Raw genomic sequence first — 27,271 nt, forward strand, 5'->3', positions numbered from 1 at the left:
GTGGTAGTTGACTTTTTCTCTCCCCCCCCCCGAAATATTTTCCAAGTCTCATGATTTTCACAATATATATCCCTGTTCATCATGGCATAACTCTCTGCATATAGCTCCGTTTCGCGCGTGTAATATATCGAATTGTTCGTCTCGTGATGCTCTACATTTTGTTCAATTGCACCATGTTCATTTGATCTCATCTTGATGCCCAAATCTCTGGTGCAAGAGTGCTAGTTGCTGTTATCTGCTATTGCTTATCAGAACTTGTGGAATTGTTATTTTTGTTGCATTTAATCTGTGCATCTTATGTGCATGAGCTCTACATGTGTTCTGGTGTATGCCATGCCATGTTTCCAGTGGTGTATGCCATATATTTTTGTGATCTCTGCGGTGACTAGCACAAGCATGCAAACTAGGCTCCGTAATGTTTCTGATTTCAGGGACTTGGTGATTTCTCTAAGTCTTTGTCTGCTGTTATTTTGTTGCCATGTAAACTTGATGCTACAGAGAGTTCCATGCATATTTTGGAGATATTCAGTAAGGATGTTTTGTAGATACTGTTGTAATTGATCCGTTCCTGCCTTTTTTTGTAATTATGGAGTGCCATAGCATGACTCAATCTTGCTCTACTTTTGCTAGAAAATATTTCTGGCAGATTGTTTACTTGTTATTTAATTTTGCCAAGCTTGTTGTAGTTGATCCATACATGCTATGTATTTGATCTTGCCATGGATAGCTTAATAAACATGCCATCTTTCTGTAGATATGCTTGTTTTGTCATGCATTGCTTTGTGGTGAGTGCATCAAGCTCACAAAGATGCCTTCATATTATTGTTTCTGCCATGCTCTGTTTTCTGCCAAGTCTGAAACCTGTTAACGAAACTTGCTATGTTTGCATGGTTGCCATCATATCTTCTGGTCCTTTTTGGCTTAAGGTCAGTAAGTGACTTTTGTCATATGCATTTAGTAGAATACTGTCATGCCTTGTTTTGCCATGTTAAGTTCCTGTAACATGCCGATTTCGTGCTCTGAACATTGCTACCTGATGCTGTTTTCTGCCATGTCCAGTAATTTCACCAAGTCTGTGAACCTGTTATCTTTTGCACTTTTGTCATGCTTGTTTGAACCTGTTATGTTGTGAACTAGCCGTAGCTCAGTGTTCTTTTTTTGTCAAGCATCTCCTGTAGATTACTGTCATATGCTTTGTTTCTATGTTGGAGCGCTGTAGCATTGTTACTTGTTGCATTCTAAGTGCTATCATGCTGTTAATCGCAGATTCGTGTCATTCTTATTTTGCTTGCCATTTGCAAACCGTGCATCCGTTTCCGGTGATCTTTATATCGATTTCGACGGAAATCATCTCATCTTTCCAGTGGCATGCTGGGTTTGCCAAGTTACTGCCTTGTTCATCATTTTCCTCCCGGAGCACGCATACGCATCGCATATCATATCTTGCATATCATTCATGTATTGCATCATGATGCTTGTGCATTTCCCGTGATTGATTGTGGTTCCGTTGCTTGTGTTCTTGTCTTGGGTAGAGCCCGGAGACGAGTTCGTGAACGAGGAACCTGTTGAGTACGCTTACGAGGATCAAGCTTTCGACAACTCTGAGAACCTTGCAGGCAAGATGACCACCCCTCAACATCACTTCTATCTTTGCTTTGCTAGTTGTTTGTTCTATTGCCATGCTGCGCTACCTACCACTTGCTATATCATGCCTCCCATACTGCCATGTCAGCCTCTAACCATCCTTTCCTAGCAAACCATTGTTTGGCTAAGTTACCGCTTTTGCTCAGCCCTTCTTATAGCGTTGCTAGTTGCAGGTGAAGATGAAGTTGGTTCCATGTTGGAACATGGATATGTTGGGATATCACAATATCTCTTATTATATTAATGCATCTATATATTAGGTAAAGGGTGGAAGGCTCGGCCTTATGCCTGGTGTTTTGTTCCACTCTTGCCGCCCTAGTTTCTGTCATACCGGTATTATGTTCCTTGAGTTTGCGTTCCTTACGCGGTTGGGTGATTTATGGGACCCCCTTGACAGTTCGCCTTGAATAAAACTCCTCCAGCAAGGCCCAACCTTGGTTTTACCATTTGCCACCTAAGCCTTTTCCCCCGGGTTTTCGCGAGCCCGAGGGTCATCTTTATTTAAACCCCCGGGCCAGTGTTCCTCTGAGTGTTGGTCCAAACTAGAGCCACTTGCAGCGCCACCTTGGGGAAACTCGAGGATTGGTTTTAGTTGTACGTAGTGTTCATCTGGTGTGCCCTGAGAACGAGATATGTGCAGCTCCTATCGGGATTTGTCGGCACATTCGGGCGGCTTTGCTGGTCTTGTTTTACCATTGTCGAAATGTCTTGTAAACCGGGATTCCGAGACTGATCGGGTCTTTCTGGGAGAAGGTTTATCCTTCGTTGACCGTGAGAGCTTATGATGGGCTAAGTTGGGACACCCCTGCAGGGTATTTATCTTTCGAAAGCCGTGCCCGCGGTTATGCGGCAGATGGGAATTTGTTAATGTCCGGTTGTAGAGAACTTTTCACTTGACCCAGTTAAAATACATCAATCGTGTGTGTAGCCGTGATGGTCTCTTCTCGGCAGAGTCCGGGAAGTGAACACGACTTGCATTATGAATGACGTAAGTAGGAGTTCAGGATCACTTCTTGGTCATTACTAGTTGACGACCGTTCCGTTGCTTCTCTTCTCGCTCTCTTTTGCGTATGTTAGCCACCATATATGCTTATTGCCTGCTGCAGCTCCACCTCATTACACCATCTTTTCCTATAAGCTTAAATAGTCTTGATCTCGCGAGTGTGAGATTGCTGAGTCCTCGTGACTCACAGATTCTACCAAAACAGTTGCAGGTGCCGACGATGCCAGTGCAGATGATGGGATCGACCTCAAGTGGGAGTTCGATGAGGAACGTGGTCGTTACTATGTGTCTTTTCCTGATGATCAGTAGTGGAGCCCAGTTGGGACGATCGGGGATCTAGCATTTGCGGTTATCTTATTTTCATTTGGATTTTTGACCGTAGTCGGTCTATGTGTGTATTTTGGATGATGTATGAATTATATTTATGTATTGTGTGAAGTGGCGATTGTAAGCCAACTCTTTATCCCATTCTTGTTCATTACATGGGATTGTGTGAAGATGACCCTTCTTGCGACAAAACCACAATGCGGTTATGCCTCTAAGTCGTGCCTCGACACGTGGGAGATATAGCCGCATCGTGGGCGTTACATAACAGTACAGAGTTGCTCCTAGAGCTGTATGGAGGAAGAAGGAAGGCAGGTCAAGGCTTAGGCTACTCCCTCTCCTCTGGTGTGGCTTGCTACGTGAGTGGATGAGTGGTTTCTGGTTTCTCTGTGTTCGATCGCCCATCTGCATGAGAGCTCGGCGGGGGTTTTATAGGTCAACCCCCCCATGGATACAATGGTAATGTTACAAGGCCGTGGGGCCGGGTTGTCATTGTCCTGGAAGCCGGCGCTGGGACACGCCGGGGGCCAGGGCTCGCCGGGATCTCCGGGCACGGGGCCTGCCGGGTACGAGGGCACTGTTGTCCGTCTTGTCGATCGTCAGGGAGTGGCCGGGTTGAGTCGGCTATAGTGGCGCTCCGTCAGGTCGCCGCTTGCTGGCATCATTGGTGATGGTGGTTGCACTGTTGCCATGCCAGCCCTGGTCAGCGGGTAGGTGGGGCACTGTTGCCATGCCCTGGCTGACCACAGGCACGGGTGGGGCACTGTTGCCTCGATCATCGGTTGGTGGAGACTCGTCCCATCGTACGGCTGGGATGGGACGGGAGCTGACCCGCGGCCGGGTTGAGGAACGCGCCAAAGGGTGGAGCTGGCTTGCTGGAGAAGTCTTGGTGTGCCGGGTTCGGCTGTCTTGAGCTGGTTGCTGGAGCCGAGTCGAGGAGTCCGGGCGGGTTAGAGAGTTTGGCCGGGTCAGGGGGCTTGGCCGGGTCGGGTGACCCGGCCAAGCACGGGCCGGATTGAGGGGCAATGCTAGCCCCGTCATTTTTGAAAAGGATCCGGGTTCCGTTGCCTACCCGGGGTTCATCCCCTCTACAGGTGGGTCTCTGGACCCGTGTCTAGGTGTGTTCAACGCGACTCGACGTTGCACGCGCGATGGCGCTACTGGTTGGACTCGTGAATGGCCGGAACGTCGCCAGCGGCGAGAATGGCGGGGACCTGAATCACGGCAAGCTCGCGAGCGACGAATGCAACGGGAAAACGGACGGAGCACAAGTAGTACGACGACTACTCGAAGCCACAAGCGCGTTGGTGAGCTCGGCAGACTGGGAAGGGCCCTGCCGCGACGGTAGCGAGCTCGACAGCGGAGCAATGGCACGGCAATGGCGACGCGTCGTGCATAGCTTGCTACTACGTGGAAACGGAGAAAGGACGGGGAGAGGAAGGGGTGGAGCTCACCGTGCGGCTCACAAAAGGCCGGTGGGGGAACGGGATCGTAGAGGCGAGGCGGAATCGGCGGCGATCTTCGGCGCGTCCGAAGGTGGAAGTCGACGGTGGAGTGGACGCTGCGGTGACTCCCGGCTCGGTTTAGTAGCACCGAAGGTCGTAGTGGCTGGCGGGGGTCCTTCCTGGCACGGTGGCGCGGCTTGGGGACGACGGTGGCCGCGGTCTGCTCAGCGGTGAGGCGATGGACGCGTACGGGAGGAGGGATCTGGCAAGGGGGGCGAGGCGGAGAGGACCAGGGAGGGAGGAGAGAGCAAGTGGCGGGTGTGGGAGATATTTTGGCGAGCGGGGAGGTCCAACGCAGCACTTATCCCCTTGCCAGGCGTCGCCGATGAGGTGGCTGGACGGTGACGGGCGCGTGCGGTCCTGCCCGGTCGGAGGAACAGGAAGCGACCGGGGAGAGGGAGTGGACCGGCCTAGTTGGGCCAGCTGGCTCGGGTGGGCCGAAGCCCAGGTGATGCAGGGGGCTTCCCCCTATAATTTTATTTTTTTGAAACTTTTATTTTTCTCCTAAAAGTTTTTCTGTTTTTCCTATTTGTTCTTAAAACAAAATAGCCTTACAAAATACAGAACTTGAGCCTAAATTATTATTAAAAATTAGGCTACTGCCAAATTAGTTCAGTAGTTTAGGGCATGTAAGCACATTGCAAAAATGTTGGTTCCCCACCATAATTAGTTATGGAATATTTGCATCTCCTTGAACATTTTAGTTTTGTCATTTGAAAACTTGAAATTTTGACTTTATTTTGAATAAGAATTTGGGTTTTGAATCAAAGTGAGATTAGCAACAGTAATAGTGATGAATTGGCATCATTAGCAGGGGCTAACTGTAGCTTGATTATCCGGGCGTTACATCTATTTCTTGTCCTGACCACTCACTTCAGGGGCTCGTCTAGCAAACTCTGTTGTTGACGCTTCAGCCGAGACCATAGTTCTGTACCCTGAAAATGGAGGCAACCTGCATTGCTTCACGGCTTTTACCACTTCCGCTATTCTCGACGTGATGGGACCCCTTACAACAGCGCTGCTGGCAGGGACTGCGCGTACTATAACAAGTCCCCGTTCTCAAATACAACTTGTGAGTGTTTTCTTCCAGTCTTGAATTCAGTTTATCAAGAACATCTGGATGCTTGCTTCTGCTCGCTGACGAAAATGTCCTCTGGTTTCAGGTGTGGTTGACGCATGGTGCTCCTGGCTCAATGAGATCCCCAACAACCATCGGATGAAGGGCGCAATGATGCTATGGCACTTCGTCGTCTAGAACCTGCATGACCATTGTTACCGAGATCTTAACGGCGCTCCGTCTAGCTTGTTGTAAATAACAGTTGTAATCCATGAAAGGTAGGTAGTCAGTCACTCCAACCTTGCTCTGACCAGGCTAGCAAGATCTTCTTTTTACCCTTATTCGTCGGGGTTGAAACTATCTCCTGTTGTCCGCGATCTTCTCATCGTGCATCGTGGTTTTCACGTGTACAGAAACCTTTCTATTTATTTTCAAAAAATGAAGAAACATAAATATATTGGGAAGCAAAGAATGGGACAGACACATGTGATATGTGGCGATAGATCGCCTACCCTACCTGGCAAGCAGGCCACGCGGGTGGGAGAAGCGGCAGCCGACAGGTGTCTGCGGCGTGGCAGGATTGCAAGCCCACATGGACCACGCGCGTCTTCGCGTCCAATTTACCGCACGCGTGTCCGCTTGACCTAACAAAGCATGGGTGAGACCCGAACGACTGAGAGGGAGGGAGTACGAATATATTGCAATAAGTAACCCAATATATGAATGTAAAGAAGGAACAATGTTAGGGATAGAAAAACAATACTTGAGCAATAAATAATGAAAAAGAAACTGGAGGTGGTATTCGCCTCGCCGAGAAGAAGCAGTTTCCTCTTGCGCTCTCCTCTTCCGTTGTGTTCCAGTTCCATCATCTTTCCAAATAGCATCATTTAGCACCGTGTTCGAACCAATAGACTCTAGAGAGTAGTAAGACAACATTGTCTTTTCAAATAGCATCATTTAGTGGTAGACACACTTTTAGCATGTTATTACATTCTCTACATTTTATTGGTTGAAAGAAAAATAAGTTGTACATGCAGCCTCATTTCCATCTTGAGTATGAAGTAAGGCGATTTTTTAATACATTGCATAATACAATAAATACGAGGCTAACTATACTCACAAATGGACCATGGTAATGGTTGTTACAACCATCGGAACCCAATTTGGGTCGACCCACCTGTTCTGATGGGTCGGTGGTGTCCGGTTGCCCTGGTACACTCAAAAAATAGAAGTGGCGGCCAGCGGGTGTCTCCATCCTGGCTGGTTTCCAGATGTAGTGCATACCGATGCCGTGGTGGTTCGTCGTCTAGGACCTGCATGCATAATCCAACAACAATTGTGACCATTTGAACGATGCTTCGTCTAACTTCTTGATGTAGATAAGTACATTTCTAGCCAGCGAAAGACAGGCAGTAAGCCAATCCAACCGAGCTCTCACCAAGCTAGCAAACTCTTTTTACACTCATTTATAGGGGATGAAACTATCTCATGTGGTCCGTGATCTTCTTGTCGTGCGTCGCGATATTCACGTGTACAATCTAGCTTAACTAGTGGGTCTGGAATCAGAAACATTTCTGTTTGTTTTCCAAAAATTAAAAAGGGAAGAAAAATAAATATATTGGTAAGAAAAACATTGGATAGACACATGTGATGTAGGGTGATAGATGGCCTGCCCTGCCTGGTGAGGAGGCAACGTGGGTGGGAGTAGCGGCGGCTGGCGTGTGTCTATAGCGTGGCAGGCTTGCGCGCCCATGTTGAACACGCGTGCCTCTGCGTCCACTTTACTGCATCCACGTCTGCCTGACCTGGCGAAGCATGGGAGAGACCCAAACGGCTGAGAGGGAGGGTGTAAGAATATATGGCAATAAATAACCCAATACATGAAAGTAAAGAAGAAATAATGTTTGGGATAGAAAAAGAATACTTGAGCAATAAATAATTAAAAAGAAATCAGAGGTAGTATTCGCCTCACCACAGGAAGAAGTTTCCTCTCGTGCTGTCCTCCTCCATTGTGTTCCAATTCCACGACTTTCGAAATAGCTTCATTTAGCATAGTATTTGAACCAACAGCCTCTAGAGAGTAGTGACACAACACTGTCTTTTAAAATCGCATCAATTAGTGGTAGACACACTTTTAGCATGTCATTAGAATCTCTATATTTTATTGGTTAAAAGAAAATAAGGTGTACATGCGGCCTGATTTCTATTTCAAGCATGAAGAAAGGCGATTTTTGATAAATACAATACATAATTCTATAACACGAGGCTAACTATCCTCACAAATGTGCATGCCATGGTAATGGCTATTACAACCATCGGAACCAAAATTTGGGTCGATCCACCTGTTCCGATGGGTCGGTGGTGTCCGATATCGAAGGCACACTAAAAAAAGAGATATCTAGGTAGGAGATCATCTTTTAATTCTCTTTGGATGGCAAGGAGGCGACGGGCGGAGGGAGAAGTGGCGGTCGGGGGGTGTCTCTAGCATGGCCGGTTTCCAGATAAAGTGCAGACCGATGCCGTGGCGGTTCGTCTTCTAGGACCTGCATGCGTGATCCTACAACAATTTTTACCATCTGAATGGTGCTTCGTCTACCTAGTTTTTGTGGGTAACTAGTTTGGTATATTCTGTTTACCCAAGCATGATGTCATTCCTCTGCACAACCAACCCGGGATGACTGTCTTCAGGAAGAGGCTGTTTTGTTCCATGCAACTTAAGTCGGATAACTAGGCTAGAAGTAACTCAGGGGGTGGCACTAATGCACTCACCACCTCATATGGTAAGTTCGTAGTTTCATTCCCCGTTCCTCTATTTCCTTCTTTTCTGTAGCAATGCTCCTGTCGCTGACAAATTGTTTGCTGATCTACTTCTTGTCCTGACCACTCACTTCAAGGGCTCATCTAGCAATGATAAACACAAACACTATTGTTGATGCTTCAGCCGAGGCCATAGTTCTGTACCCCGAAAATGGAGGCAACCTGCACTGCTTCACGGTGCTTACCACTTGCGTTATTCTTGATGTGATGGGACCCCCTTACAACAGCGTTGCTGGCAGGAACTGCGCGTACTACAGCGAGTCTCAGTTCTGAAACACAGCTGGTGAGTGTTTTCGTCCAGTCTTGAATTCAGTCTATGAAGAACATCTAGATGCTTGCTTATGCTCGCTGACAAAAACGTCCTCTGGTTTCAGGTGTGGTTGGCGCACGGTACTCCTAGCTCAAGGAGATCCCCAACAACTTCTGGATGAAGGGTGTATCGTTGCCGTCGCACTTTGTCGTCTAGGAACCTGCATAACCATTGTTGCCATGATCTGAATGGCGCTCCGTCTAGCTTCATTTAACATAGTATTTCAACCAATAGACTCTTGAGACTAGTGACACAAGATTTCGATAGTCATATTGGTGATTTGGAGGAGATTTCTCGAAAAGGGATTCTTAAGACCACCCTTGCAGTAGGATACCATCCGCTTTGGGTTCTTTATTGTCCTTTTAAATACAATCAATTAGTGGTATACACACTTTTAGCATGTTATTAGAATCTCTAGATTTTATTGGTTCGAAGAAAAATAATGTGTACATGCCGCCTCATATCTAGTTCGGGCATGAAGAAAGGCGATTTTTGATAAATACACTACATAATTCTATAAACACTAGGCTAACTATCCTCATAAATGCACATGCCATGGTAATAGCTGTTACATCCATCGGAGCCCAAATTTGGGTCGACCCTCCTTTTCTGATGGGTCGGTGGTGTCCGCCTGCCATGGCACACTCAAAAATAAGATATCTAGGCAGGAGATCATCTTTTAATTCTCTCAAGCTGCTGAGGAGGCGATGGGCGAAGGGAGAAGTGCCAGCCGGTGGGTGTCTCCAACCTTGTTGGTTCTTGGATGAAGTGCATACTAATGCCGTGGCGGTTCGCCGTCAAGGACCTGCATGTGTGATACTACAACAATTGTTACAATCTGAACGATGCTTCATCTAGCTTGTTACTGTAGGTAACTAGTTTGGTATCTTTTGTTTACCCAAGCATGTTGTCGTTCCTCTGCACAACAAACCCGAGATGACCGTCTTTAGCAAGATGCTCTTCGGTTCCATGCACCTTAATTCATATGACTGGGCTAGAAGTAACTCAGACGGTATAACTAATGCGCTCACCACATTAGCTGGTAAGTTAGTAGTTTCGTTCCCTGTTCCTCCATTTCCTTCTTTTCTTTAGCAATGCTCATGTCGCTCGACAAATCCTTTGCTGATCTATATCTTGTCCTGACTAGTCACTTCAGGGGCTCGTCTAGCAAAGATAAACACAAACATTGTTGTTGACGCTTCAGCCGAGACCATAGTTTTATACCCCGAAAAGGAGGCAACCTGCACTACTTCACGACCCTTACCCCTTGTGCTACTCCCGATGTGATGGGACCCCTTACAACAGCGCTGCTGGCAGGGACTGCTCGTACTATATATAGCAAGTCCCCGTTCTCAAATACAGCTGGTGAGCGTTTTCTTCCAGTCTTGAATTCAGTTTATGAAGAACATCTAGATGCTTGCTTCTGCTCGTGAACGAAAATGTCCTCTGTTTTCAGGTGTGGTTGACCCATGGTACTCCTGGCTCAAGGAGATCCCCAACAACTATCAGATGAAGGGCGTAATGATGACGTGGCACTTTGTCGTCTAGAACCTGCATGACTATTGTTACCATGATCTTAACGGTGCTTCGTCTAGCTTGTTGTAGATAACATTTGTAACCTGTGAAAGGCACGCAGGAAGTCAGTCCAACCTAGCTCTGACCAGGCTAGCAAAATTTTCTTTTTAGCCTTATTCGTCGGGGTTGAAACTATCTCCTGTAGTCCACAATCTTCTTGTCGTGCGTCGTGGTTTTCACATGTACAGTCTAGCTTGGTTTGGAATCAGAAACCTTTTTGTTTATTTTCAAAGAATGAAAAACAGAAGAAAAATAAATATATTGGGAAGCAAAGCATTGAACAGACGCATGAGGTATGTGGTGATAGATGGCCTACTCTGCCTGGCAAGGAGGCAACACGGGTGGGAGAAGCGGCAGCCGACAGGTGTCTGTAGCGTGGCAGGATTGTGCGCCCACATGGACCGCGCGCGTATTCGCGTCCAGTTTACCGCACGCTTGTCCGCCTGACCTAACAAAGCATGGGAGAGACCCGAACGACTGAGAGGGAGGGAGTACGAATATATGGCAAAAAATAACCCAATATATAAATGTAAAGAAGGAATAATCTTAGGGATAGAAAAACAATACTTGAGAAATAAATAATGAAAAAGAAACAGGAGGTAGCGCGCCTCGCCCAGAAGAAGCAGTTTTCTCTTGCGCTCTCCTCTGCCGTTGTGTTCCAACTCCATCGCATTTCCAAATAGCATCATTTAGCATCGTGTTCGAACCAATAGACTCTAGAGAGTAGTAACACAACATTGTCTTTTCGAATGCATCATTTAGTGGTAGACACACTTTTAGCATGTTATCAGAATCTCTAGATTTTATTGGTTCAAGGAAAAATAAGCTATACATGGAGCCTCATTTCCGTCTTGAGTATGAAGAAAGGCGATTTTTTAATACGTTGCATAATACAATAAATACGAGGCTAAATATCCTCACAAATGCACATGCCATGGTAATGGTTGTTACAACCATCGCGACCCAATTTGGGTCGACCCACATGTTTTGATGGGTCGGTGCTGTCCGGTTGCCCTGCCACACTCCAAAAATAGAAGTGGCGGCCAACGGGTGTCTCCAGCGTGGCTGGTTTCCAGATGTAGTGCATACCGTTGCCGTGGTGGTTCGTCGTCTAGGACCTGCATGCCTAATCCAACAACAATTGTGACCATCTGAACGATGCTTGGTCTAACTTGTTGATGTAGACAAGTATAGTTCTAACCAGCGAAAGGCAGGTAGTAAGTCAATCCAACCTAGCTCTCACCAGGCTAGCAAACTCTTTTTTACCCTTATTTATCGGGGATGAAACTATCGCATGTGGTCCGTGATCTTCTTGTAGTGCATCTCGATATTCATGTGTACAATCTATCTTAACTAATGGGTCTGGAATCACAAACATTTACGTTTCTTTTCCAAAAATGAAAAAGGGAAGAGAAATAAATGTATTTGGAAGCAAAACACTGGACAGACACATGTGATGTAGGGAGATAGATGGCCTGCCCTGCCTGGTGAGGAGGCAACACGGGTGGGAGAGACCCACGTGGAACGCGCATGCCTCCGCGTCCACTTGACTGCATGCCCATCCGTCTGACCTGGCGAAGGATGGGAGAGACCCAAATGGCGGAGAGGGAGGGTGTAAGAATATATGGCAATAAATAACCCAATAAATGAAAGTAAAGAGGAATAATGTTTTGGATAGAAAAAGAATACTTGAGCAATAAATAATTAAAAAGAAACCAGAGGTAGCAATCGCCTCACCCACAGGAAGAAGTTTCCTCTTGTGCTCTCCTCGTCCATTGTGTTCCAATTCCATCAACTTTCCAAATAACTTCATTTAGCATAGTATTCGAACCAACAAACTCTGGAGAGTAGTGTCACAACATTGTCTTTTAGAACAGCATCAATTAGTGGTAGACACACTTTTAGCATGTTATTAGAATCTCTAGATTTTGTTGGTTGAAAGAAAAATAAGGTGTACATGCGGCATCATTTCTATTTCGAGCATGAGGAAAGGCAATTTTTAATAAATACACTACATAATTCTATAAACACGAGGCTAACTATCCTCACAAATGCGCATGCCATGGTAATGGCTGTTACAACCATCGGGACCCAAATTTGGGTCGACCCACCTGTTCCGACGGGACGGTGGTGTCCGGCATCCACGGCACACTCAAAATAAGAGATATATAGGCAGGAGATCCTCTTTTAGTTCTCTCTAGCTGTCAAGGAGGCGACGGGCGGAGGTAGAAGTGGCGGCCGGCAGGTGTCTCTAGCGTGGCTGGTTTCCAGATGAAGTGCAGACCGATACCGTGGCGGTTCGTCTTCTAGTACCTGCATGCGTGATCCTACAACAATTGTTACCATCTAAATGGTGCTTCATCTAACTAGTTGTTATGGAATCTTCTGTTTACCCAAGCATGCTTTCATTCCTCTGCACAACCAACCCGGGATGACTGTCTTCAGGAAGATGCTCTTTGGTTCCATGTACCTTAAGTCGGATGACTCGGCTAGAAGTAACTCAGAGGATGGCGGTAATGCGCTCACCACCTCATATGGTAAGTTCATAGTTTCTTTCCCCGTTCCTCTATTTCCTTATTTTCTTTAGCAATGCTCACATCGCTGACAAATTGTTTGTTGATCTACTACTTGTCCTGACCACTCACTTCAGGGGCTCGTCTAGCAATGATAAACACAAACACTGTTGTTGACGCTTCAGCCGAGGCCATAATTTTGTACCCTGAAAACGGAGGCAACCTGCACTGCTTCAAGGTGCTTACCACTTGTGCTATTCTCGACGTGATGGGACCCCCTTAAAACAGCGTTGCTGGCAGGAACTGTGTGTACTACAGTGAGTCTCGATTCTAAAGCAAAGATGGTGAGTGTTTTCTTCCAGTGTTGAATTTAGTTTATGAAGAGCATCTAGATGCTTGTTTCTGGTCGCTAACGAAAACGTCCTCTAGTTTCAGGTGTGGTTGGCGCACGATACTCCTAGCTCAAGGAGATCCCCAACAACTTCTGGATCAAGGGTGTAACGATGCCATCACACTTCGTCCTCTAGGAACCTGCATGATCATTGTTACCATGATCTGAACGGCGCTCCGTCTAGCTTCATTTAGCATAGTATTTTAACCAATAGACTCTAGAGAGTAGTGACACAACATTTTCTCTTCAAATACAATCAATTAGTGGTATACACACATTTAGCATGTTATTAGAATCTCTAGATATAATTGGTTCGAAGAAAAATAATGTGTACATGCGGCCGCATATCTATTTCGAGCATGAAGAAAGGCGATTTTTGATAAATACATGCATAATTCTATAAACACGAGGCTAACTATCCTCATAAATGGACCTGCCATGATAATTGCTGTTACATCCATCTGAGCCCAAATTTGGGTCGACCCTCCTTTTCTGATGGGTCGGTGTTGTCCGGCTGCCATGGCACACTCAAAAATGAGATATCTAGGCAGGAGATCCTCTTATAATTCTCTCTGCCTGGCGAGGAGGCGAGGGGCGAAGGGACAATTGGTAGCCGACAGGTGTCAACAACATTGTTGGTTTCCGAATGAAATGCATACTGATGCCATCGCGGTTCGCCGTCTAGGACCTACATGCGTGATAGTACAACAATTGTTACAATATGAATGACGCTTCATCTAGCTTGTTACTGTGGGTATCTTTTGTTTACCAAAGCATGTTGTGATTCCTCTGCACAACGAACCCGGGATGACCGTCTTCAGTAAGGTGCTCTTCGGTTCCATGCACCTTAATTTGTATGACTGTGCTAGAAGTAACTCAGAGGGTGGAACTAATGCGCTCACCACATCAGATGGTAAGTTAGTAGTTTCATTCTTTGTTCCTCTATTTCCTTCTTTTCTTTAGCAATGCTCCTGTCGCTGATAAATCGTTTGCCGATCTATTTCTTGTCCTAAGCACTCACTTTAGGGGCTCGTCTAGCTAAGATAAACACAAACACTGTTGGTATTGCTTCATCCGAGACCATAGTTCTATAGCCTGAAAACGGAGGCAACCTGCACTGCTTCACGACGCTTACCCCTTGTGCTAATCTCGACGTGATGGGACCCCTTACAACAGCGCTGTTGGCAGGGATTGCTCGTACTATAGAAAGTCCCCGTTCTCAAATACAGCTTGTGAGTGTTTACTTCCAGTCTTGAATTCAGTTTATGAAGAACATCTAGATGCTTGCTTTTGCTCGCTGACGAAAATGTCCTCTGGTTTCAGGTGTGGTTGACACATGGTACTCCTGGATCAAGGAGATCCCCAACAACTATCGGATGAAGGGCGTAACAATGCTGTGGCACTTCATCGTTTAGAACTTGCATGACCATTGTTACCACGATCTTAACGGCGCTCCGTCTAGCTTGTTGTACATAACAGTTGTCACCTGTGAAAGGCAGGTAGTCAGTTAGTCCAACCTAGCTTTCACTAGGCTAGCAATATCTTCTTTTTACCCTTATTCATCGGGGTTGAAACTATCTCCTGTGGTCCGCAATATTCTTCTCGTGCGTCGTGGTTTTCACGTGTACAGTCTAGCTTGGTTCGGAATCAGAAACATTTCTGTTTATTTTCAAAAAACTGAAAAACAGAAGAAAAATAAATATATTGGGAAGCAAAGCATTGGACAGACACATGTGATATGTGGCGGTAGATGGCCTACCCTGCCTAGCAAGGAGGCAACGCGGGTGGGACAGGCGGCAACCGACGGGTGTCCGCAGCGTGGTAGGATTGTGCGCCCACAAGGACCACGCGCGTCTTCACGTCCAGTTTACTGGACGCGTGTCCACCTGACGTGGCAAAGCATAGGGATACCCAAACGACTGAGAGGGAGGATTACAAATATATGGCAATAAATAACCCAATATATGATTGTAAAGAAGGAATAATGTTAGGGATAGAAAAAAATACTTGAGAAATAAATAATGAAACCGGAGGAAGTATTCGCGTCACCCAGAAGAAGCAGTTTCCTCTTGCGCTCTCCTCTTCCGTTGTGTTCCAATTCCATCGTCTTTCCAAATAGCATCACTTAGCATCGTGTTCGAACCAATAGACTCTAGAGTGTAGTAGCACAACATTGTCTTTTCAAATAGCATCATTCAGTGGTAGACACACTTTTATCATGTTATCAGAATCTCTAAACTTTATTGGTTCAAGGAAAAATAAGGTGTACATGCAGACTCATTTCCATCCCGAGTATGAAGAAAGGCGATTTTTTAATACATTTCATAATACAATAAATGCGAGGATAACTATCCTCACAAATGCACATGCCATCGTAATGGTTGTTACAACCATCAAAACCCAATTTGGGTCGACCCACCCGTTCTGATGGGTCGATGGTGTCCAGTTGCCCGGGCACATGGCGGCCAGCGGGTGTTTCCAGCGTGGTTGGTTTCCAGACGTAGTGCACACCGACACCATGGTGGTTCATCGTCTAGGACCTGCATGCATAATCCAACAACAATTGTGACAATCTGAACGATGCTTCGTCTAACTTGTTGATGTAGATAAGTACAGTTGTAACCAGCGAATGACAGGCAGTAAGTGAATCCAACCTAGCTCTCACCAGGCTAGCAAAATCTTTTTTACCCTTATTTATCGGGGATGAAACTATCTTGGGTGGTCCATGATCTTCAAAAATAAGATATCTAGGCAAGAAATCCTCTTTTAATTCTCTCCGGCTGGCGAGGAGGCGAGGGGTGAAGGGAGAATTGGCAGCCTGCAGGTGTCTCCAACATTGTTGGTTTCTAGATGAAGTGCATACTGATGCCATGGCAGTTCGCCGTCTAGGACCTACATGAGTGATACTACAACAATTATTACAATCTGAACGACGCTTCATCTAGCTTGTTACTGTGGGTAACTAGTTTGGTACCTTTTTTTTACCCAAGCATGTTGCCATTCCTCTGCACAACAAACCCGGGCTGACCGTCTTCAGCAAGATGCTCTTCGGTTCCATGCATCTTAATTCGTATGACTGGGCTAGAAGTAACTCAGAGGGTGGAACTAATGCGCTCACCACATCAGATGGTAAGTTAGTAGTTTCATTCTCTGTTGCTCTATTTCCTTCTTTTCTTTAGCAATGCCCCTTTCACTAACAAATCGTTTGCCGATCTATTTCTTGTCCTGACCACTCACTTTAGGGGCTCGTCTAGCAAAAATAAACACAAACACTGCCGTTATCGCTTCATCCGAGACCATAGTTTTGTAGCCTGAAAACGAGGCAACCTGCACTGCTTCACGACGCTTACCCCTTGCGCTAATCTCGACGTGATGGGACCCCTTACAACAGCGCTGCTGGCAGGGACTGCTCGTACTATAGAAAGTACCGATTCTCAAATATAACTGGTGAGTGTTTTCTTGCAGTCTCGCTGACAAAAATGTCCTCTGGTTTCAGGTGTGGTTGACACACGGTACTCCTGGCTCAAGGAGATCCCCCAACAACTATCGGATGAAGGCGTAATGATGCCGTGGCACTTCGTCGTCTAGAACCTGCATCCATTGTTACCAAGATCTAATCGGCGCTCCGTCTAGCTTGTTGTAGATAACAGTTGTAACCTACGAAAGGCAGGCAGTGATTCAGTCCAACCTAGCTCTGACCAGGCTAGCAAGATCTTATTTTTACCCTTATTCTTAGGGGTTGAAACTATCTCCTGTGGTACGCGATATTCTTCTCGTGCGTTGTGGTTTTCACGTGTACAGTCTAGCATGGTCCAAAATCAGAAACATTTCTGTTTGTTTTCAAAAAATGAAAAATAGAAGAAAAATAAATATATTGGGAAGCAAAGCATTGGACAGACACATGTGATATGTGGCGGTAGATGGCCTACCCTGCATGGCAAGGAGGCAACGCGGGTGGGAGAAGCAACAACCGACGGGTGTCTACAGCGTGGTAGGATTGCGCGCCCACATGGACCACGCGCGTCTTTGCGTCCAGTTTATGGCACGCGTGTCTGCCTGACCTAGCAAATCATGGGGAGACCCAAACGACAAAGAGGGAGGGAGTAGAAATGTATGGCAATAAAGAACCAATATATGAATGTAAAGAAGGAATAATGTTGGGGATAGAAAAAAATACTTGAGCAATAAATAATGAGAAATAAACCGGAGGTAGTATTCGCGTCACCCAGAAGAAGCAGTTTCCTCTAGCGCTCTCCTCATCCAGTGTGTTCCAATTGCATTGTCTTTCCAAATAGCATCATTTAGCATCGTGTTCGAACCAATACACTCTAGAGTATAGTAACACAACATTGTCTTTTCAAATAGCATTATTTAGTGGTAGACACACTTTTAGCATGTTATTAGAATCTATAGATTTTATTGGTTCAAGGAAAAATAAGTTGTACATGCAGCCTCATTTCCATCTCGAGTATAAAGAAAGGCAATTTTTTAGTACATTGCATAATACAATAAATACGAGGCTAACTATCCTCATAAATTCACATGCCATGATAATGGTTATTACAACCATCAGAACCCAATTTGGGTCGACCCACATGTTCTGATGGGTCGGTGGTGTTTGATTGCCCTGGCACACTCAAAAAATAGAAGTGGCGGCCAGCAGGTGCTTCTAGCGTGGCTGGTTTCCAGATGTAGTGCATACCGACGCCGTGGTGGTTCGTCGTCTAGGACCTGCATGCATAATCCAACAACAATTGTGACCATCTGAATGATGCTTCGTCTAACTTGTTGATGTACATAAGTACAGTTCTAACCAGCGAAAGGCAGGCAGTAAGTGAATCCAACCTAGCTCTCACCAGGCTAGCAAACTCTTTTTTACCCTTATTTATCGGGGATGAAACTATCTCATGTGGTCCAGGATCTTCTTGTCATGCGTCACGATATTCACATGTACAATCTAGCTTAACTAATGGGTCTAGAATCAGAAACATTTCCGTTTCTTTTCCAAAAATGAAAAAGGGAAGAAAAATAAATATATTGGGAAGCAAAACTTTGGACAGACACATGTGATGTAGCGTGATAGATGGCCTGCCCTTCCTGGTGAGGAGGCAACGCAGCTGGGAGAAGCGGCGGCTGGCGGGTGCGTGTAGCGTGGCAGGGTTGCGCACCGACGTGGAACGCGCGTGCCTCCGCGTCCACTTTACTGCATACGCGTCTGCCTGAACTGGTGAAGGATGGGAGAGTCTCAAACGGCCGAGAGGAAGGGTGTAAGAATATATGGCAATAAATAACCCAATAAATGAAAGTAAAGAGGCATAATGTTTGGGATACAAAAAGAATACTTCAGCAATAAATAATTAAAAAGAAACCAGAGGTAGTATTGGCCTCACCCACATAAAGAAGTTTCCTCTTGCGCTCTCCTCTTCCATTGTGTTCCAATTCCATTGACTTTCAAAATAGCTTCAATTATCATAGTATTTGAACACAAAATTGCCTTTTAAAATAACATCAATTAGTGGTAGACACACTTTTAGCATGTTATTGGAATCTCTAGATTTTATTGGTTCAAAGAAAAATAAAGTGTACATGTAGCCTCATTTCTATTTCAAGCATGAAGAAAGGCGATTTTTGATAAATACACTACATAATTCTATATACACGAGGCTAGCTATCCTCACAAATGCACATGCCATTGTAATGGCTGTTGCAACCATCGGAACCATAATTTGGGTCGACCCACTTGTTCCGATGGGTCCGTGGTGTCCGGCATCCAAGGCACACTAAAAAAAGAGATATCTAGGTAGGAGATCCTCTTTTAATTCTCTCTTACTGGCAAGGAGGCGACGGGCGAAGGGAGAAGTGGCGGCCTGCGGGTGTCTCTAGCGTGGCTGGTTTCCAGATGAAGCGCAGACCGATGCCGTGGTAGTTCGTTTTCTATGACTTGCATGCGTGATCCTACAGCAATTGTTACCATCTGAACGGTGCTTCTTCTACCTAGCTGCTGTGGGTAACTAGTTTGGCATCTTCTGTTTACCCAAGCATGTTGTCGTTCCTCTGCACAACCAACCCGAGATGATTGTCTTCAGGAAGATGCTCTTTGGTTCCATGCACCTTAAGTCGGATGGCTGGGCTAGAAGTAACTCATATGGTGGCACTAATGCGCTCACCACCTCATATGGTAAGGTCGTAGTTTCATTCCCTATTCCTCTATTTCCTTCTTCTCTTCAGCAATGCTCCTGTCGCTGACAAATCATTTAATGATCTACTTCTTGTCCCGACCACTCACTTCTGGGACTCGTCTAGAAATGATAAACCAAACACTATTGTTGACACTTCAGCCGAGGCCATTGTTCTGTACCCTGAAAACGGAGGCAACCTGCACTGCTTCACGATGCTTAGCATTTGCGCTATTCTGGATGTGATGGGACCCCCTTACAATAGCATTGCTGGCAGGAACTGTGCGTACTACAGCGAGTCTCGGTTCTGAAACACAGCTGGTGAGTGTTTTCTTCCAGTCTTGAATTCAGTTTATGAAGAACATCTAGATGCTTGCTTCTGCTCGCTGACGAAAACGTCCTCTGGTTTTAGGAGTGGTTGGCGCATGGTACTCCTGGCTCAAGGAGATCCCCAACAACTTCTGGATGAAGGGTGTAACGATATCGTTGTACTTCATCATCTAGGAACCTCCATGACCATTGTTACCATGATCTGAACGGTGCTCCATCTAGCTTCATTTAGCATAGTATTTTAACCAATAGACTCTAGAGAGTAGTAACGCAACATTGTCTTTTCAAATACAACCAATTAGTGGTATACACACTTTTAGCATGTTATTAGATTCTCTAGATTTTATTGGTTCGAAGAAAAATAATGTGTACATGCGGCCTCATATCTATTTTCGAGCATGAAGAAAGGCATTTTTTGATAAATACACTACATAATTATATAAACACGAGGCTAGCTATCCTCATAAATGCACATGCCATGGTAATAGTTGTTACTACCATCGGAGCCCAAATTGGGTCGACCCTGCTGTTCCGATGGGTCGGTGGTGTCCGGCTGCCATGGAACACTAAAAAAATGGGTATCTAGGCAGGAGATCCTCTTTTAATTCTCTCCGGCTGGCGAGGAGGCGAGGGTCGAAGGTAGAAGTGCCAGTCGGCGGGTGTCTCCAACATTGTTGGTTTCTAGATGAAGTGCATATTGATGCCGTGGCGGTTCGCCATCTAGGACCTACATGCGTGATACTACAACAATGGTTACAATCTGAACGACGCTTCATCTATCTTGTTGCTGTGGGTAACTAGTTTGGTATCTTCTGTTTACCCAAGCATGTTGTCATTCCTCTGCACAAGAAACCTGGGATGACCGTGTTCAGCAAGATGCTCTTTGGTTCCATCCACCTTAAGTCGTATGACTGGCCTAAAAGTAACTCAACGGGTGGAACTAATGCGCTCACCACATCAGATGGTAAGTTAGTAGTATCATTCCCTTTTCTATATTTCCTTCTTTTCTTTAGCAATGCTCCTGTTGTTGAGAAATCGTTTGCTAATCTATTTCTTGTCCTGACCAGTCACTTCAGGGACTCCTCTAGCAAAGATAAACACAAACACAATTGTTGACGCTTCAGCCGAGACCATAGTTCTGTACCCTGAAAAAGGAGGCAACCTGCACTACTTCACAGCGCTTACCCCTTGCGCTACTCTTGAAGTGATGGGCACCCTTACAACAGCGCTGCTAGCAAGGACTGCTCCGACTATATATAGCAAGTCCCCATTCTCAAATACATCTGGTGAGTGTTTTCTTCCAGTCTTTAATTCAGTTTATGAAGAACATCTAGATGCTTGCTTCTGCTCGCTAACGAAAGTGTCCTCTGGTTTCAGGTGTGGTTTACGCACGGTACTCCTGGCTCAAGGAGATCCCCAACAACTATCGGATGAAGGGCGTGACGATGACGTGGCACTTCATCGTCTAGAACCTGCATAACCATTGTTACCACGATCTGAACGGCGCTCCGTCTAGCTTCATTTAGCATAGTATTTTCTCCAGTAGACTCCAGAGAGTATATAGTGACACAACATTGTCTTTTCAAATACAATCAACTAGTGGTATACACACTTTAAGCATGTTATTAGAATCTCTAGATTTTATTGGTTCGAAGAAAAATAATGTGTACATGCGGCCTCATATCTATTTCGAGCATAAAGAAAGGCGATTTCTGATAAATACACTGCATAATTCTATATACACGAGGCTAGCTATCCTCATAAATGCACATGCCATGGTAATAGCTGTTACAACCATCGGAGCCCAAATTCGGGTAGACCCTCCTGTTCCGATGGGTCGGTGGTGTCTGGTTGCCATGGCACACTCAAAAATGAGATATCTAGGCAGGAGATCCTCTTTTAACTCTCTTCGGCTGGCGAGGAGGCAAGGGTCGAAGGGAGAAGTGCTAGCTAGTGGGTGTCTCCAACATTGTTGGTTTCAGGATGAAGTGCATATTGATGCCGTGGCGGTTCGCCGTCTAGGACCTACATGTGTGACACTACAACAATTGTTACAATCTGAACGACGCTTCATCTAGCTTGTTGCTGTGAGTAACTAGCTTGGTATCTTCTGTTTACCCAAGCATGTTGTCATTCCTCTGCACAACAAACCCGGGATGACCGTCTTCAGCAACATGCTCTTCGGTTCCATGCACCTTAAGTCATATGACTAGGCTCGAAGTAACTTAGAGGGTGAAACTAACACACCCACCACATCAGATGGTAAGTTAGTAGTTTCATTCCCTATTCCTCTATTTCCTTCTTTTCTTTAGCAATGCTGCTGTCGTTGACAAATTGTTTATTGATCTATTTCTTGTCCAGACTAGTCACTTCAGGGGCTCCTCTAGCAAAGATATACACAAATACTGTTGTTGGCGCTTCTGCCGAGACCATAGTTCTGTACCCTGAAAACGAAGGCAACCTGCACTACTTCGCGGCGCTTATCCCTTGCGCTACTCTCGACATGATGGGACCCCTTACAATAGCGTTGCTGGCAGGGACTGCTCGTACTCCATATAGCAATTCCCCGTTCTCAAATACAGCTAGTGAGTGTTTTCTTGCAGTACTGAATTCAGTTTATGAAGAACATCTCGATGCTTGCTTCTGCTCGCTAACGAAAATGTCCTCAGGTTTCAGGCGTGGTTGACGCACGGTACTCCTGGCTCAAGGAGATCCCCAACAACTATCAGATGAAGGGCGTAACAATGACGTGGCACTTCATTGTCTAGAAACTGCATGAGTATTGTTACCATGATCTTAATGGCGCTCCGTCTAGCTTGTTGTAGATAACAGTTGTAACCTGCGAAAGGCAGGCAGGAAGTCCAACCTAGCAATGACCAGGCTAGCAAAATCTTCTTTTTAATTACCCTTATTTGTCGGGGTTGAAACTATCTCCTGTAGTCCGCGATCTTCTTGTCGTGCGTCGTGGTTTTTACGTGTACAATCTAGCTTGGTCTGGAATCAGAAACCTTTTGTTTATTTCCAAAAATTGAAAAACAGAAGAAAAATAAATATATTGGGAAGCAAAGCATTGGACAGACACATGAGATATGTGGCGATAGATGGCCTACTCTGCCTGGCAAGGAGGCAACTCAGGTGGGAGAAGTGACAGCCGACAGGTGTTTGTAGCTTGGCAGGATTGCGCACCCACATGGACTGCGCGCGTCTTCGCGTCCAGTTTAATGCACGCATGTCCGCCTGACCTGACAAAGCATGGGTGAGACCCGAACGACCGAGAGAGAGGGAGTACGAATATATGGCAATAAATAACCCAATATATGAATGTGAAGAAGAAATAATGTTAGCGATAGGAAAACAATACTTTAGCAATAAATAATGAAAAAGAAACCGGAGGTAGTATTCACCTCGCCCAAAAGAAGCAGTTTCCTCTTGCGCTCTCCTCTGCCGTTGTGTTCCAATTCCGTCGTCTTTCCAAATAGCATCATTTAGCATCGTGTTCGAACCAATAGACTCCAACATTGTTGGTTTTCAGATGAAGTGCACACTGATGCCGTGGCGGTTCGCCGTCTAGGACCTACGTGCGTGATACTACAACAATTGTTACAATCTTAACGACGCTTCATCTAGCTTGTTACTATGGGTAACTAGTTTGGTATCCTTTGTTTACCCAAGCATGTTGTCGTACCTCTGCACAACAAACCCGAGATGACCGTCTTTAGCAAGATGCTCTTCGGTTCCATGCACCTTAATTCATATGACTGGGCTAGAAGTAACTCACAGTGTGGAACTAATGCGCTCACCACATTAGATGGAAAGTTAGTAGTTTCATTCCCTGTTCCTCTATTTCCTTCATTTCTTTAGCAATGCTCATGTCGCTGACAAATCGTTTGCTGATCTATATCTTGTCCTGACTAGTCACTTCAAGGCCTCGTCTAGCAAAGATAAACACAAACACTGTTGTTGACGCTTCAGCCGAGACCATAGTTCTGTACCCTGAAAAAGGAGGCAACCTGCACTACTTCACGACGCTTACCCCTTACAACAGCGCTGCTAGCAGGGACTGCTCGTACTATATATAGCAAGTCCCTGTTCTCAAATACAGCTGGTGAGTGTTTTCTTCCGGTCTTGAATTCAGTTTATGAACAACATCTGGATGCTCGCTTCTGCTCACGAACGAAAATGTCCTCTGGTTTCAGGTGTGGTTGACCCACGGTACTCCTGGCTCAAGGAGATCCCCAACAACTATCAGATGAAGGGCGTAACAATGACGTGGCACTTCATCGTCGAGAACCTGCATGACCATTGTTACCATGATCTTAATAGTGCTTCATCTAGCTTGTTGTAGATAACAGTTGTAACCTACGAAAGGCAGGCACGCAGTCAGTCCAACCTAGCTCTGACCAGGCTAGCAAAATCTTCGTTTTACCCGTATTCATCGGGGTTGAAACTATCTCCTGTAGTCCGACACATGAAAAACAGAAGAAAAAAATATTGGGAAGCAAAGCATTGGACCGACACATGAGATATGTGGCGATAGATGGCCTACTCTGCCTGGCAAGGAGGCAACACGGGTGGGAGAAGCGGCAGCCGACAGGTGTCTGTAGCGTGGCAGGATTGCGTGCCCACATGGACCACGCGCGTCTTCGCGTCCAGTTTACCGCACGCGTGTCCGCCTGACCTGACAAAGCATGGGAGAGACCCGAGCGACTAAGAGGGAGGGAGTACGAATTTATGGCAATAAATAACCCAATATATAAATGTAAAGAAGGAATCATCTTAGGGATATAAAAACAATACTTGAGGAATAAATAATGAAAAAGAAACCGGAGGTAGTATTCGCCTCACCCAGAAGAAGCAGTTTTCTCTTGCGCTCTCCTCTGCCGTTGTGTTCCAACTCCATCGTCTTTCCAAATAGCATCATTTAGCATCGTGTTCGAACCAATAGACTCTAGAGAGTAGTAACACAACATTGTCTTTTCGAATGCATCATTTAGTGGTAGACACACTTTTAGCATGTTATCGGAATCTCTAGATTTTATTGGTTCAAGGAAAAATAAGCTGTACATGCAGCCTCATTTCCGTCTTGAGTACGAAGAAAGGCGATTTTTTAATACGTTGCATAATACAATAAATATAGGCTAACTATCCTCACAAATGCACATGCCATGGTAATGGTTGTTACAACCATCGTGACCCAATTTGGGTCAAACCACATGTTTTGATGGGTCGGTGCTGTCCGGTTGCCCTGGCACACTCCAAATATAGAAGTGGCGGCCAGCGGGTGTCTCCAGCGTGGTTGGTTTCCAGATGTAGTGCATACCGGTGTCGTGTTGGTTCGTCGTCTAGGACCTGCATGCGTAATCCAACAACAATTGTGACCATCTGAACGATGCGTCGTCTAACTTGTTGATGTAGATAAGTATAGTTCTAACCAGCGAAAGGCAAGCAGTAAGTAAATCCTACCTAGCTCTCACCAGGCTAGCAAACTCTTTTTTACCCTGCCGTGCCTGGTGAGGAGGCAACACAGGTGGTAGAGACCCACGTGGAACGTGCATGCCTCCGCATACACTTTACTGCATGCCCATCCGTCTGACCTGGCGAAAGATGGGAGAGACCCAAATGGCTGAGAGGGAGGGTGTAAGAATATATGGCAATAATTAACCCATTAAATGAAAGTAAATTAGAATAATGTTTTGAATAGAAAAAGAATACTTGAGCAATAAATAATTAAAAAGAAACCAGAGGTAGTATTCACCTTACCCACAGGAAGAAGTTTCCACTTGTGCTCTTCGTCCATTGTGTTCCAATTCCATGGACTTTCCAAATAAATTCATTTAGCATAGTATTTGAACCAAAAACTCTAGAGAGTAGTGACACAACATTGTCTTTTAAAATAGCATCAATTAGTGGTAGACACACTTTTAGCATGTTATTAGAATCTCTAGATTTTATTGGTTCAAAGAAAAACAAGGTGTACATGCGGCCTCATTTCTATTTCGAGCATGAGGAAAGGCGATTTTTAATAAATACACTACAAAATTCTATAAACACGAGGCTAACTATCCTCAGAAATGCGCATGCCATGGTAATGGCTGTTACAACCAATGGGACCCAAATTTGGGTCGACCCACCTGTTCCGATGGGATGGTAGTGTCCGGCATCCTAGGCACACTAAAAATAAGATATATCTAGGAAGGAGATCCTCTTTTTATTCTCTCTAGCAGGCAAGGAGGCGACGGGCGGAGGGAGAAGTGGCGGCCGGCGGGTGTCTCTGGCGTGGCTGGTTTCCAGATGAAGTGCAGACCGATACCATGGCGGTTCGTCTTCTAGTACCTGCATGTGTGATCCTACAACGATTGTTACCATCTGAATGGTGCTTCATCTAACTAGTTGCTGTGGGTAACTAGTATGGCATCTTCTGTTTACCCAAGCATGCTTTCATTCCTCTGCACAACCAACCCGGGATGATTGTCTTCAGGAAGATGCTCTTTGGTTCCATGCACCTTAAGTCGGATGACTGGGCTAGAAGTAACGCAGAGGATGGCGCTAATGCGCTCACCACCTCATATGGTAAGTTCGTAGTTTCTTTCCCCGTTCCTCTATTTCCTTATTTTCTTTAGCAATGCTCATGTCGTTGACAAATCGTTTGCTGATCTACTACTTGTCCTGACCACTCACTTCAGGGGATCGTCTAGCAATGATAAACACAAACACTATTGCTGACGCTTCAGCCGAGGCCATAGTTCAGTACCCTGAAAACGGAGGCAACCTGCACTACTTCTCGACGTGATGGGACCCCCTTACAACAGCGTTGCTGGTAGGAACTGCGCGCACTACAGCGAGTCTTGATTCTAAAGCACAGCTGGTGAGTGTTTTCTTCCAGCCTTGAATTTAGTTTATGAAGAACATCTAGATGCTTGTTTCTGGTCGCTGACGAAAACGTCCTCTAGTTTCAGGTGTGGCTGGTGCACGGTACTCCTAGCTCCAGGAGATCCCCAACAAATTCTGGATGAAGGGTGTAACGATGCCATCACACTTCGTCCTCTAGGAACCTGCATGACCATTGTTACCATGATCTGAACGGCGCTCCGTCTAGCTTCATTTAGCATAGTATTTTAACCAATAGACTCTAGAGAGTAGTGACACAACATTGTCTCTTCAAATACAATCAATTAGTGGTATACACACTTTTAGCATGTTATTAGAATCTCTAGATTTTATTAGAATCTCTGGATTTTATTGTCTCTTCATATCTATTTCGAGCATGAAGAAAGGCGATTTTTGATAAATACACTGCATAATTTGATGAACACGAGGCTAACTATCCTCATAAATGGACATGCCATGCTAATTGCTGTTACATCCATCGGAGCGCAAATTTGGGTCGACCCTCGTTTTCTTATGGGTCGGTGTTGTCCGGCTGCCATGGCACAGTCAAAAATGAGATATCTAGGAAGGAGATCCTCTGATAATTCTCTCCGGCTGGCAAGGAGGCGAGGGGCGAAGTGAGAATTGGCAGCCGACAGGTGTCAACAACATTGTTGGTTTCCGGATGAAGTGCATACTGATGCTGTCGCGGTTCACCATCTAGGACCTACATGTGTGATAGTACAACAATTGTTACAA

The 27,271-nt window shown here is 45.5% G+C and overlaps 6 pseudogenes; all 6 read left to right on the top strand.

Annotated features, from left to right (window-relative positions):
- Nucleotides 1-4,122: 4,122 nt before the first annotated feature.
- LOC123161508 (plant cysteine oxidase 2-like) lies at nucleotides 4,123-10,208 on the top strand (annotated as a pseudogene).
- A 2,377-nt stretch (nucleotides 10,209-12,585) lies between these two features.
- On the top strand, nucleotides 12,586-13,275 carry LOC123161521 (plant cysteine oxidase 2-like; annotated as a pseudogene).
- Nucleotides 13,276-13,898: 623 nt separating this feature from the next.
- LOC123179014 (plant cysteine oxidase 3-like) lies at nucleotides 13,899-14,554 on the top strand (annotated as a pseudogene).
- A 5,949-nt stretch (nucleotides 14,555-20,503) lies between these two features.
- Nucleotides 20,504-21,114, top strand: LOC123179030 (plant cysteine oxidase 2-like; annotated as a pseudogene).
- A 639-nt stretch (nucleotides 21,115-21,753) lies between these two features.
- LOC123179043 (plant cysteine oxidase 2-like) lies at nucleotides 21,754-22,413 on the top strand (annotated as a pseudogene).
- Nucleotides 22,414-23,299: 886 nt separating this feature from the next.
- On the top strand, nucleotides 23,300-23,990 carry LOC123161533 (plant cysteine oxidase 2-like; annotated as a pseudogene).
- Nucleotides 23,991-27,271: the final 3,281 nt, after the last annotated feature.

This window comes from Triticum aestivum, chromosome 1D (genome assembly GCF_018294505.1).
Source record: "Triticum aestivum cultivar Chinese Spring chromosome 1D, IWGSC CS RefSeq v2.1, whole genome shotgun sequence".
NCBI classification, from domain to species: domain Eukaryota; kingdom Viridiplantae; phylum Streptophyta; class Magnoliopsida; order Poales; family Poaceae; genus Triticum; species Triticum aestivum.